Raw genomic sequence first — 15233 nt, 5'->3', positions numbered from 1 at the left:
ATGTCTTAAAATCTTAGAATTACTATGTTAATAGTTTAGGTTAAAAATTATTATTCCTTCCAACACATGTGCATTAAATATTGACATGTATCATTAACAAGGAATTTAATTGATTAGTTAAAGAATGATGTAGACAACGGATTGAAAATGAAACATGAGACCAATTAATTAGTTGAACTGTTTAGATTTTTTTTTTTTTTGTGGAGAACTGTTTAGAGTTATATTTATAGTTTATGCATCCAATTCAAAATACTATCATGAGTTTAACCCTAAAAAGTGATTGCTGGAGATTCGCAATTCTCCTCAATTTAGTTTATTACTTGGCTGAGGAAAATCTTTTATTTTTTTAAAAACATTTATTTTAATTTTCCCCATTTAATGGGAGTGGGAGATGGTTTCCACTCACATGCTCATGTGAATAATTTTATAATCATAGTGCCTGCGGCGTGCTGAGTCTTCAGTCTTCACTTAGCTTGAAAAGTTGAAAATAAGAATTTCTAATAAAATAAGTAAATAACAAACTCTTGTAAACACAAAACTATATCTAATACTCATTAATAACTTAATATATTTTGTTCCTACATACCGGCTTTAAGATATAGCTCGTCCTACTCAATGTTTGAATTTATTTTTCCTTGAATTGGATGAGATATACGTCGACTCCTTTAACAACAGCAGCGGTGAACACCTGCAAAGACACTCCAACGTTCAAATTTAAAAGAGTATAAAACGAGATATATGTTGTTTAGAGTGAATAGCTTACCTTTCTCGTCTCAAGAGTTTGTGTATTTATATGGCTGTTTGTAATCTAAACGATTATTGATATTCTCAGAAATATTGAAGATATTGGCCTACTTTTGTGGTAACTACTCCTGAGTGATATTTAACTTCACAGGATAAGTCCATTATGAGAGCACTGTCACGTGTTTTTTTGTAAATTTGCCAAATGAAAAATTTTTTGAAAAAATGAGGGATGGATGAAAAATAAAAATAAAAATAATAAAAATAAAATGCAGGTTTGCTGTTACAGCTATAGTTATCGAGAAGGTTATACTGGCCATGTTTGTAGATCATGTGTGGTAATAGCTTGAATCAATGGTTTGCATTTGGATATATGAAAAGTCTCTTCATCAGGAACATTCGATTACTTTACTTTATTGGAGTGAATGGTTGTGTTTGTGAGATAATAAAATTGATATTTTTTCTCTTCTTTTGTCGCCTTCGGGTGTAATATAGTTTTTCAAAGAGAAGAAATGAAGGATGAATAGTAGAAAAGGTTAGTAGCGTTTTGCCTTAGTACTTTCTTTTTCTTTTGCTTGTGTGGTTCAGTCAATTGTTGTGCTGATGTTTGAAAGTAAATGGGTGAAAAAAAAGGGAGGTGAAAGGTGGGAAGATGAAGAGAGGAAAAAATAAAACAAGGGAAGGGAAGGAAAAAGATGAAAACGAAAGGATAATAATGAAGAATTTATTCCAGATGAAAATGATCCCTACTCATGGGTTGACGTTGCTTTTAAGAGTTATATTTCATGGTTTTGTGATGAATATAGCGTGTCTCAATTGGGTATTGTTGGGTGGGTTAAAGAAGGTAGTGGTGTGAAGTTAGAGTTTGTTCCCTGTAATTTGTCAGATAGGATTTGCCATAGAGGAGAAGGGTTTGAATTTTTCTATATGGATTCGTATGTGTTTGTGGAGTTAGGAGTGAAGTTTCCGTTTATTGAATTTGAGTATGGTGTTTTGAATCAAATGAGGTGTGCGCCTTCACAATTGCATCCGAATGCGTAGGTATCTGTTAGAGTTTTTCAGATTCTGATGGAGCACTTGGAGTTAGAACCTTTATTAGAGGTATTTTTGCCTTGTTTTAGGCCAAAGGTGTTAAGAAGGGAGTGTAGATAAACTTGGCTAGTGTGCCGAACTGAGGTATATTTAATTTGTATAAATCATCTTTAAAGGTTTTTAAGTTATGTATGTAAAGGTGAGGTCCGCTGAGTATGAGTTTTCATGGTATTTGGATGAGTATTTATTAGAAAGGTTCCCATTGTATTGGTGTCATCGGCCTCAACAAATATTAGGTATGGAAATGGAGTACCAGGATAAAATGGTGGTGAATTTTTTAGTGAACAATATATCATCGTCTAGACTGTTGTCTGTGTTTGAGTTGCTCGAGTGGGAAGTAGATAGGGATGGTGTTGCTGAGTATATAGGTAATGAAAGTTTTTGTATTAAATAGCTGTATAAGTGTAATTTTTTATGGTTGTTACTTTGTGGTGTGCAGATGGGAGGGCTCCAAAGGTCACAACAAGTAATTTGCGCACCTTCTTCAAAGCAAAACATGTGGAAAAAGAGGGTTCAACCAGTAATATGAAGGTGGAAGGTGAGGCTGAGGTAAATCATCCATCTTCATAGAAAAGGGTGAAGAGGAAGAGAACAAAGGCTGAGATTGAAAAAGGTGATGTGGCAGATTTGACTGGTTCAAAAGTGACTGAGAAGCTTGTTGACCTGGTTGAGGAGGAGAAGTTTACCAAAAATTAAAAAAAAAATTACATGGCTATAAAGGGAATGACGATCTTACTTTGCTTTAGAGTGAGCATTTTCCTTTCATGCTTATGTGTGATTACTATTGTCAGTGTCCGATGAATGTGAAGCTGATTGAGAATGTTGGAGGTGTTGGGGTGGTGCAATATTTACAGGTAATTTGAAAGGCTGTTTTGATCTATTTTTGTTGATGTAAATTGGTTGGGTGTTTTATAGCGTCTTGTGTGCAGGTGATGGCTGCTCGTTTAATGTGCATAGCTCGGACTTAGGAGATAGCTCGTGTCAAAGATTTTTATGATAAGAATATGTATGAAAAGTTGTTGGAAAAATACTGAGAATAAAAAACAGTTGTAAAAAACGCTTGAGCAATTAAAGTTGGAAAAAGAAGAGAGGAAAGGGTTGAGCAAACAACTGGCTCATGTTGAAGAGAAAGAAAAGAAGTTGGAGAAAAAGAATGTAGAGAGTAAAAGGGATCATCATAGGTTGGAGATGTTCACAAGTGGGTTTGAAATGGCATTTCAACAAGCTAAACTCTTTGCTTTTGGTGTTGATTTTTTTTTGTATGGACCCATCTAAGATTGTGGCTGATGGGAAACTGGTTGATGATGAATCAAGCAGGAGGGAGAAGATGAGAATGTCGATGCGCCCTGATTGTTTTTTTTTTGGTTTAGTTAAATGAACTTGTGTTATATTAAAAATTTTGTAACTAATTAGATAGTAGTAGGTGTTCATGAACTGATGACCAGGATACATCTCGATTAAACTTGGTATTTTGGATTAGACAATGCTGATGTTTTGATGGTATTTTGGTGTTAACAGAATTTGATATTTGTATTTACAGTAGGTATTACGTTGCTTTTGATGTGTATGCATGTAGTTTGGTTGATGTTGAAAATATTTTGCAACACCATGTTTTGTTTGATATAATTTGAATATCATAGTTTTATGTTTGTATAAACTGGTATGGATCGGAGTTGGTTTGATTTTGAGAAAAAATAAGGATAGTACATGTGAAAATGGCAAGTAGTGTGTTTGATTGTGATGTAATGTATGAAAAAGTAATAATGAATAGTTTGGTTGAGCCAAGGACAGTAAGTAGTGTAAACAATGAGGTATAGGATAGTATGTCATTGATTGAGGATTTGACAGAGTTAGAAAGTGTGTGGGTGTGTCTCGTTAAAACCTCTCCAACATAACCCAACATAGAGATAAAATTTGGTTGTAGGAAAAAGAGTACAACACCTTGTCCCGACATATAGACTTAACTATAATAAAGTTTTAGAGATGAGATATTCCAAGTACTTGGAAGGTCATTGCTGGCAAAGCTTTGAAGCTTGTATGCTTCTCATTCGAGGACTTTCGATACTCAAAAAGGGCCTTCCCAATTGGCACTAAGTTTTTCATGTCCCGATGGTTTGCGTGCTTCTTCTGTTTTCCTTAGGATGAAGTCTCCTTCATGTAATGACCTCGGTTTGATTCTCTTGTTGTATTTCCAAGTTATAGTAAGTTGAGTTGCACATTGTTAGTTTAATTCTTTGTCACGGTTTTCTTCTATTAAGTCGAGTTCTGGTTGCTCTTAGCTCGGTGTTTGCGTCGTCAGTGATAGTTTGTGTTTGGTGGGATTGGTGTGATACTTCAACTGATATCATGGCATCACAACCATATACTAGTCTGAAGAAAGTCTTGCGTAAGGGAAATCGTCGGTTCAGAATTTTCACAAAATAATTCCATTGAAGTATAGATCCAAACCAACAGATAACTCGCAATCAAAGTTTAATTTGTTTGTCACTTAAGTCAAATTAATAAAAACCGAGAGTATTTAAACCTCGGGTCATCTCCCAAAGAAATTGTAGGAAAGTGTACATATTATTGGTTATGAGAATTTTGGGGATTTTTAGAATGATGAACAAGAAAGTAAAACTACAACTAAGGAACTATAAATGTTAAAAGACACTCATGGCAAGGATTAAGAGTCAAGGTTTCCTATCTTAGATCATTGACCACAACATGGTAATTACAATGGATTAATTCCACTTTGTTATCCTCTAACATTGGAGGGTGAAGTCAAGTGGACATAATTGATCCTAAAACCAACTAACAACCCTAAATTACCAATCACACTAGACATTAATGATATCAAGGAACCTAAGTTTTCAATCTCAAGTCAAGAGTACTAAAATCTCCTCTAAAATCATACCAAACATTTTATTAAACACTTGGAAGGCATAAAATCAAATCTTGGTAAAAATTGTAATAATAATAAAATCTAAAGCTACTTAATGCAAGATAACAACAATAACAACTCAATTAAGCAATAATAAACATAGAAACCTCCAATTGCATTAAATGGAAATTAAAATCAATAGGGTTCATAAGAGCAAAAGCAACAAAATAAAGGAAATAGCAAGTAAAACTAAGAGAGTAAGGACGTAGTAATAAGAAATTGCAAGGAAAACTAAATCAAAATAAGATTAAAACCTAAATCTAAGGGAGATTAACCTAAATCTACCCTAATTCTAGAGAGAAAAGAGAGTTTCTCTCTCTAGAAAATAACCTAAAACATGATTCTAAACTAAACACCATTGCTCTTCCCTTTTTCTTCTTGAATTTGGCCTCAGATACTTTAGAAATGAGTTGGATTTGGGCTTGAATAGGTCCAGAAATCGCCAGCCACATTTTCTTTAAGTGAGTCATGTGCTTCGTGTCATGCATATGCGGAAGGAATGCATACGCGCAACATGGCGAAATTTCAAGTCGTGTACGCACAACCGGGCAGATTTCTAAAACTTCATTTCTTCATGAATTCTCCACTTTACATGTTTTTTTTCATTTCTTCAATCCAATCTTTTTCTTCTAAGCCTGAAATCACTTACCAAACACATCAAGGAATCAAATAGAATTAAATTGAATTAAATTTAGCAAATTAAGATCCTAAAAAGTATGTTTTTACTCTTAAGCACAACTTAGGAGAGATTCACGAAAGTATGCTATTTTATTAATTAAATGTAGGAAAAGTTGATAAAATTTACCGAATTCGATATAAGATAAACCATAAATTTGTGGTTTATCAAGTCTCTTTAGTTGATGATTGTTCTATTGTGTTATAGCTCCATAGAATTTCTGGAATGAACTCGACCCGTTGTCCTTTAGAATCGTTCAATTTTTTAAGTGCTTGCAATATGAACCTATTGGCAGCCTCAACTAGACCATTAGTTTGAGGGTCTTCTACAGATGAAAATTGATGAGTGATTCTAAATTTTTGTAAAAAAATTGTGAATTTTTTGGTCTATAAATTGTCTGTCATTATCAGTTATATAATGGAACGAGGTATGCCAAATCTACACATGATTTTTTTCAAACAAAAGATATCATTTTTTCAGAATTCATTTTTGCTAAAAGTATAACCTTTATCCATTTTGTAAAGTAATTTATAGCAACAATTAAGAATTTAACCTGACCTGGTGCTTGTGAAAAAGGGCCGAGGATATCTAGTCCCCACTTACTGAAGGGCTAGCTTACCTCAGATGTGTGTAATTGCCCGGCTAGGTTGTGAATGGTGGGTGCATGGTGTTGGAAATGGTCACAATATTTGACTTTGTTCATACAATTTCGTTGTAGTGTAGGCCAATAGTACCTTGCTCTTAGTATTTTGGATGCCAAGCTTCTTCCTCCTCTGTGCGTGCCACATTCGCCTTCGTGGACTTTGTACATGGCGAGGTTGGCATCTTCTTTGTTTAGGGATTTTAATAGAGTTCTTGTGAAACCTCGTTTGTATGACTCAACTCCCACTATGGTAAAAAAGTTAGATATCCTTTTGAATTGTCTTTTGTCTTGGATATTCTCAGGTATCGTTCTTATTTGTAAATATTGTATAAATGACCTTCGCCAATCTTCTTTCTGTGAAATACTCAAAACCTTTGTTAAGGTGATACTAGATTCATCCAGTGTTAGTTGTGATAAGCTTGTTTGATGGGCTAGGCATTTGGTGATTGCAAGTTTTGATAAAATATCAGCTCGACAATTTTGTTCCTAAGATATATAGGTGATTTCAAATTTCAGAAAACAAGAGATAAGATTATTAATAATAGAATTGTATTTTTCTAGTAGTATGTCTCTTACCTGAAAGTTACCTGTTGTTGCACGATTAGTAGGGAGTCGCATTTGACATGGAGGTGTGTTATTCTAAGGGTATGAGCTAATTTCAGGCCTGCTATGAGTGCTTCATATTCTTTTTGGTTATTACTAGCATGAAAAGTAAATTGCAGAGATTGTTCTATAGCCGTTCTTTTGCTATTTTCGAGTAATATGCCGGTTCCAAAGCCTTGCATGTTTAAAGCTCCATTCACATATAATGTCCATATTTTGTTACATGAAGAAAGCTCATTGGGTGTGAGTCTATGAAGTTAGCTAGTGCCTGTGACTTGATTGCTCCTCGTGCTTAGTATTGGATGTCATATCCCGAGAGCTTTATAGATCATTTAATAACCTTCCAGCAAGTTTTGGACGTGTTAAGATTTGTGTAAGAGGGTGTTCTGTCCGTACTATGATAGTATGCCTTTAAAAAATAGTGTCTCAGACGTTTTGCTGTCATAACAAGAGTCAGTGCTAGTTTCTCTAGTTTTGAGTATCTCAATTCGACATTTTGAAGAGATTTGCTGGCGAAGTATACTGGTTGCTGCTACTTACCTGTTTATGTTACCAAAACAGAGCTAATAGCATGATTAGTGACTGATAAATATAAGTAGAGTGGTTTACCATATTCTGGTTTCTAAAGTATTGGTGGTGAGGATAATATGGCTTTTGGCTCGGTGAACGCTTGCTCGCATTCTTCGAACTAGATGAATTCCTTTTGCTTTCTTAATATTTTAAAAAAATAGTGTGAACGATGTGCGATCTGAGGTAAGAAACACGATAGTGTTGCTAAACGGCCGGTGAGTTGTTAGACTTTTTTGATGGATTTAGGGCTCCTCATTTCCAGTATAGCTTGGCATTTTTCTGAATTTGCTTTTATTCCTCGGCAAGTTAATATGAAACCTAAAAATTTTTTGCCGTGTACTCTGAAAGCACATTTTTCTGGGTTTAACTTCATGTTGTATAATTTCAATTGTTGGAATATCTCTTGGAGATCGTTTGTGTGATTGCTTACGGATGTAATTTTTGCTACCATATTGTCTATATATACCTCTATATTTTGTCCGATTTGGTTAGTAAAAATTTTATTCATTAGCCTTTGGTAAGTTGCACCTGCCTTTTTTAGCCCAAATGACATAACCTTATAATAAAAGTTACCATGGTCAGTAATAAAGGCTGTCTTATCCTGGTGAGCCGAATACATAAGTATTTCGTTTTAGCCAGAATAAGCATTCATAAAAACTAAACATTGAAGATCAGATACACAATCAACTAATTTGTCAATACAAGGTAGCGGGTATGCGTCCTTTGGGCATGCCTTGTTGAGATCGGTGTAGTCTATGCACATTCTCCACTTATCGTTGTGTTTTTTTTTTTACCATGACTACATTTTCTAACTAGGTTATGAATCGGAGTTCCTTTATAAATCCAGCGTTTAGTAGTTTCTGAGTTTCTTCTAAGGATGCTTCCCTTTTGTCTGTGCCGAGTGGCATTTCTTTTGGGCTATAGGCCGGATTGTAGGGTTAATTGCAAGTCTGCAGAAGATGACATTTGGGTCAATTCCTAACATGTTTGCTGGGGTCCAAGTGAATATGTCGATATTTTGTTGTAGTAGTGTGATAAGTTGTTCTTTCTCCTATCTTTGTAAAGCATCTTCGATGTAGGTATGCTTGTCTTCATTGGCAATTTTATTTTTATTAAGGTGTCTATAGGCATAGGTCGGTCTTACTAGTTTGTCCGAGGGTCTAGGTCTGCTAAAGCAGATAGACTCTCTGAGTTATAGACTGCTTGGATATATCGCTGGTCAGCTTGTCTTGAGGGATTTGCCTAGAGGCTCACAATATAGCATTGTCCAGCTTCTCTCTGGTCAGCTTGGATGTGATTATTATCCTGCAAAGAAAACTTGACACACAGGTATATATTAGAAACAATGGCACAAAAAGTATTTAAAGAAGGTCTACCTAGAATGATGTTATATGGACTTTTGTAGTCCACAACCAAATATTGAATGTCTAGGGTCTTACAATCGAGATAATTACCTAGTGTTATTTGTAACCATATATAACCTCGGATTGGAACATATTCACCTAAAAAACCTACCAATTCCCATGTAGATGGTTGTAGAGCTTTGTCACTTAGCTTCATTTTTTGGTATGTGGAATAAAGCAGTACATCAGTGTTACTTTCTGGGTCCATAAGGACTTTTTCCACCAAGGGCTCACCAAATTGAAGTGATATAACTACAGGGTGATCAAGGCTTTTATATAAAGCTGTGTAATCTGAGGAACTGAATGTGACATTTGGGATGTTCACGTTGGTGGTATAGATCGGCTCAGAGCCAGTGACTAACATCATGGTCCTGTAGGACCTCTTTCTAGTCAAGTTGCTCATCCTCCACCTATGAATCACCAGAAATATAGTTAATAACTCTATGAGGTTGGTTAGGATTTTCATCTACCTTCTTCCATTTGTCTTTGTAATTGTCATTTGATTTGGAGTGTTGGCCGAGGTCTTTCGTTTACGTCGTTGTCCTCGGCTATCAATGTATTTGTTTGGTAGGCCTTGGCGAGATAGCTTTTCAAGGAGGTCTTTTGCTATAACGCAATCATCTGTAGTGTGTCCATATTTTTTATGGAAAGTGTAATACTTGGATTTGTCCGCATATCGCTAGTCTTTGTATGTCCCTGCCTTGTTTAGTGGTTTGATCAATTTGGAGTGTAAGATGTCTTCTCTTTTGGTGTTAAAATGGGTGTATGTGTCGAATTTTAGTGTAATCTTGAATGGTTTTTGGTCCGTCCTATTGCTTGAGTATTTGTTTCTCTTGTCTTCTTCTTTGCGAGGGTTAGGCCTTTCCACCTTTCGAATTTGTCGGAGCACTTTTATTTCGATCTAGTTTGTGGCTTTTTTTCGGAACTCAGCCAATGTCTATAATTTTGTTACAACTATAGTCTCTTGGAATTTTTCAGGGTAGAGTCCACTCTTTAATGCATGTAGATGGACCTTTGGATTGAGGTTAGGTATCTCCATGGTTGCCTTGGCAAACCTCGTCATGTAGTCTTTAAGACTTTTATGCTGTCCTTACTTTATGGTGCTAAGGTAGTCTTAGTCGTGCACATAGATCGTTGATGTAGCAAATTTTTTGACGAAGAGATGGGCTAGATCGTCAAAACTTGATATAGAACCTGCAGGCAAATTAGAAGACCAAATCAAGGTAATACCATCTAAAAAGGTAGGAAATGTACGATAGAGTATTGGATCGGATGCACCGTTCATGAACATCATTGTGTAAAACTTGATGACATGCATGTTGGAATCGCCAATTCCTTCATAAGGTTTCAATGTCGGTAAGGTGAAGTTTTTGTGCATTTGGAAGTTCATGATGTCTTTTAAAAACAGGTTTGTCCTCTTCACCATTGACTTTGTGGATGTTGTTATTATAGGCTTGGCTTTTGACGAGTGCTCGTCTTGATCATCTTTGTTCTCAGTGTTCTTGTGTTCCCCTCCCTTACTTTGGCTGTTTTGCTTCTGACGTAACAGGTCGGCCATTCTTTGGTTTTCCACTCTTAGAAATTTGTTGATGGCCAATAGCTCAGCTTGAGTGGGGGGATAAGGGGGGTTGCTTGGCTCGTCCACCATAGGTTGTGACCTGCAAAAAAGCGGCAACAATAGTGTAGGAGAGATGAAAGTAGGGTTAGTTTAAATCTTCGGCCCACAGTGGACACTAAATGTTCCTGCATAGATAACCAGCTTCAAGGTATTGCTCGTCCTACTTAATGTTCGAACTTGTTTCTCTTTGAGTTGGATGAGATATACGTCGGCTCCTTTAAGAACAGTGGCGGTGAGCACCTGCAAAGATACTCCAACGCTCAAGTTAGAAAGAGTATAAAACGAGATATATGTTGTTCATCGTGAACAATGTACCTTACTCGTCTCAGGAGTTTGTGCATTTATATGATTGTTTGTGTTGTAGACGGTTATTGATATTCTCGGAAATGTTGAAGATATTGGCCTACTTTTATGGTAACTGCTCCTGAGTGATATTTGACTTAACAGAATAAGTCCGTTATGAGATCACAATTACGTATTTATTTATATTTGTTCAGATTTCATGTGGTTTGTTATGCATGTTTATTATAGTTCTGATTTATAGGTGGACTCAGTTTGGGCTTATAGGTAACAAATCATATTTAAATCTAAACATATATCACATTTTCAAGTAATAGAACGTTTTAGTTTTGGTTTTTATATGTTACTGATGCATTTGTTATAGCTCATACCTGTTAATCCTATAAATCAACAACATGTTAAATAAAACAAAGCAAAGATCCTTATTTTAGGAGAGAGAAAAGAAAAGAGGTAGTTATATATAACTTCCGCAATATACCGAACCAAAAGAGGATTAGGTCAAATAAATTAACCGCACACCGTACTATAGAACAAGGCGAAACTTAATTCATTCTATAAGAATAGGACACAAGAAAAAGAAGGTACATTATTTATTTTGAGAATAATAATATACTTTATCTCACAATTTTTAACTTGAGTGATAGATAATCTTTATAAATATCCGTCGTTGTTATTTCTCTTAAAGTCGATATATACCCTATTTTATCTGAAATGGACAAGCTATACCTCTTTTTAAGATTGACCACAGAAACAGTTACAATAATTAAGTGGTGTTATTTGCATTAGCACTAAACGTTATAATTTTTTAGAAAGGAGAAAAAGCTTAAACTAAATATAGTTTGAAAACGTGTTTTTGTGGGAAAAATGAGTCACGGGACACTTGCTATCTAATTGCTTGTAAAGGAGAATAAGAGAAACAAAAGGAAACACATATAAGGTAAACAAACATTAATAATTAATGAAAGGAGAAGGCCCTTTCTGACCAACTTGCAACCCAACTTGCCAATCCGTATCAATCTCTTCCGATCCCATTTGTATTATGATATAAAAAAATTAATAATAGCTATTGTTAAAATAGAGAGAGGGAGATAGAATATTATTAGAGTATTAGTGAGGAGACAGAGAATGGCAACTTGACCATATTTTTTATTGAACAAGTTGAGTTCAGCATAGGCAAGTTGCACTAAGGAGGTTGATTCGTCCACCATACAAAAACGAGTACTATAATAATAACGTCGTTATCAAAATGTATGCATACACAACCACCCTAGTCATTGTCATACAGATAAATTCTATATATATTGTTTCCTTTATTTGATGTTCTTTTCCTTTCATTACTCAACATTTATGTACAACAATGATATTCGCCTTCAATTTTTACCTTATCAATTGGATGGTTCAGTCACAAACTCACAATGTCACATGCATCGGATCACACAATATTAAATAACAAAAATACCTTATTCTATTCGTATTTGTCCCTTTTTCTTTTTAAACCAAAACTATATATAATTAATTATGCATAATACTTTTATTGATCTAATAATGTATAATGAAATATATGAGTTTTTTAATTTATGGAGTTACTGAAAAAATTTATCTGATCATCAAATTAGATTCATATGTTTAAATAATAAATTTTAAAATTAATTACTTTTATCAATATATTAATATACAATTAATTAATTATTTATGTAAAACTCATTTTTTCTACTAACTGTTAAATTATTAAATACATATGTAAAGAATCTCGCTAAGGAGCCAATAAAGCATCTGTAAAATATGTACAATGGACTATTTATTTGGCTTAATATAAGTTAAAAAACGAACATCCATCCTATTTTAGTTTCTCTTTTAATTTTTTGTTTACATCAACACAATAGAATCATAAATTATACTACAAATAATATACCCAAAGTAATCATCCACTTTAGAATAAAAAGAACCATCTACAATTATACTAAAATGAATATTCCTCTTAGTTTAAAATTTCAAATTATAATAGACTCCATGTAAAATTATGTTAAATTCAATCCAAATTAATTAAACACCCAAATTAAAATGAAAATAACTATCAGTCTACCTAGTAAAACGAACATCTAGCCTATTTCAGTTTTTTCTTTAAATTTTTTGTTTACATTAACACAACAGTGTAATAAATTGTACTACAAATAGTATACCCAAAATAACTATCCACTTTATAATGGATAAACCATTCATAATTATAATAAAATGAATATGCAATTTTTTATTGAACTCTCAATCCGTCTTCCTAAAATGAACATTCGGACTATTTTACTGATTGGAATGTTTTACTGATTGGAATGCATCAAAATCGTTATTTTGTATATTTGTTACCTAATACATCTTTACACACAATCATACACATGTACTGTTCCAGCAGCTAGATGCCAATCTCCAAAAGCATCAACATTTTTCAATTGAAATCAATAAATTAAAAAAATTAATTATTTTGCATTAAACCTATCATACCCAAAGAAATCCACAACTCAAACAGGGGAAAAAGGAAAATTTCAACGCACACACCAAAAAAGAGAAACCGGAAATTGTACGTGTTGTGAGTAGCGGCGCAACACGGGGAGAGAATGAGATTGGATAAGAGCAATTCTGTTCACAATGAGGAGAGGAAGGCAGTTATACTGCGCGACGGTGTTGCTCGGTCTTTCGGAGTGCGTACGGCGACGTCTTCTGAAGCTATGCGCGCTGGCAGCTGTTGCGGATTGCAGAACGACACCGTTGAGAGAAGATGAGAATATCAAAAAAATAAACATACAAATGGGAGAAAAGATTGACAGTTTTCAGGTTTGCATTGTTTACGATATAAAATTTTTATTTAGATTGAATTTGAAATTGAAAATAAATAATATTAATTAATTTAATTATTATTTAGTTTTAATTACAAAAATATTGTTATTGTATATATTGTACATCAATTATATTGACACCCATACTTTTTTATATGTAAAACTTCTGTAATTATAGTGAGATATAATTGATTATAAATTTCAGATAGTAAATCCTAATCGTAAAACTTTTTTTTTTTTACTAGCGGAATTGTAATGGTATATATGCTTTTTCTTATGATCAAGATCCGAAATATACACATACATGTTTAGAGGGCGAAATCGAGAAATTGATAAAAACCTAGTACAAAAATAATTGTCCGTGAATTTCTCTCCATCCGGAAAAAATTAAGGAAGGCACCGTCATGGTCATGCACCGACTGAGTGTGTATGGATAACATAAGAAAATGAAGGAATTCATGGATGGAGTGACGAAGAAAGAAAGTAAACTTGCAAGTCACGTAATTAATACACTTTCTTGCCGTTTATATTACTGCTGCATATTGTTGGCTGCCCTCTGCGTCTCTCATTATATGCATTAATGCATGCATATATCTTCGCTACTCTCTTCAAAACGCGTCATTGAGGTGACACACCATCATATATAGATCAATTCACATGGCTACTCTCTTCAGTTTTCTTTTTTCTGTTTTCTTCAAAAATATTTATTCTCAAATATAATGGCTAACATAAATTTGAACTCCCAATCAAAGTTTGATTTATAAAATCAACAGCCAAATCTTTAAAAACAACGTAAAGGCACATATTGTGAAACTCATTAATTTGATAATATTTTTTGTTATTATTTAGTTAGTATAAATATTAAATTATCCTTAATAAATAAATTTTATTAATTTATATATATAAATTTTAAAAAATATAAATATAAACAGTATTAATTTATGTAGATAAAATTTTAATAATATAAGTATAAATTATATATTTTTTTATACAATATATCTATAAATATAAATTATTATTGATTAAATACTGATAAAAAATAATAATATTTATTAATTATATAATATTTTTTTATTATTATTATTATATATAAAAAAAGATCCTACAACACCAAAATCCAAAAATCATGCTATCCAATAAAATCTTCTCATAGATCGAAAGAAGGAGGAAGTAAACCTTCTTCCAAACGTATTACCCGATCCTAGTATCCTACTCCTACCAATAAAATTCTCCCATTGATTAAAAGGAGCGATATTATCATATAACACTCGACAAAAAAAAAAAAGACTATTTAATGACTTAGCAACCAATTACCACTGTTAAAAAAATCACTGAAAATATTAACACTGGTAACTACTACACTAATATAAGTAATATTACCAGAGCTTGGTATCGAAATATTAAACTTCCTAATTTCTTTTTATATGAAATGATTAAAATGAAATTGCGAGACTTAAATTAAAAAAAAAAAGTCCACTTTTCTATAAATCAAATATGAATTTCTACTATTAATTGACGATAATGCTAACCTAACAAAAACTTCTTAATTTCTTATTTTATAAGTATCTAAATAATGATTAAATCCACAAGTGATTACCAACTAAAAAAAATTGACTCCGCATTTTGATTTTCGATTTGAGGTCAAATATGTGGAAGCTAGCTTTGAGGTCAAATATGTGGAGGCTGCTAAGGTTATGATTTTTAAAAATTTTCCAAAATTGAGGGCCAGGTGCAGAATAAAGGTTTTGAATAATTTGGAAGATTAGATTTTCCCATCAATTGATGCATTTTTCATGGCCAACCATTTCAACTAACCATCTCACTAACTGAAACTGATAT

The sequence above is a fragment of the Arachis hypogaea genome, chromosome 7, assembly GCF_003086295.3.
Source record: "Arachis hypogaea cultivar Tifrunner chromosome 7, arahy.Tifrunner.gnm2.J5K5, whole genome shotgun sequence".
NCBI lineage: Eukaryota > Viridiplantae > Streptophyta > Magnoliopsida > Fabales > Fabaceae > Arachis > Arachis hypogaea.
This window is presented reverse-complemented; position numbering follows the sequence as displayed.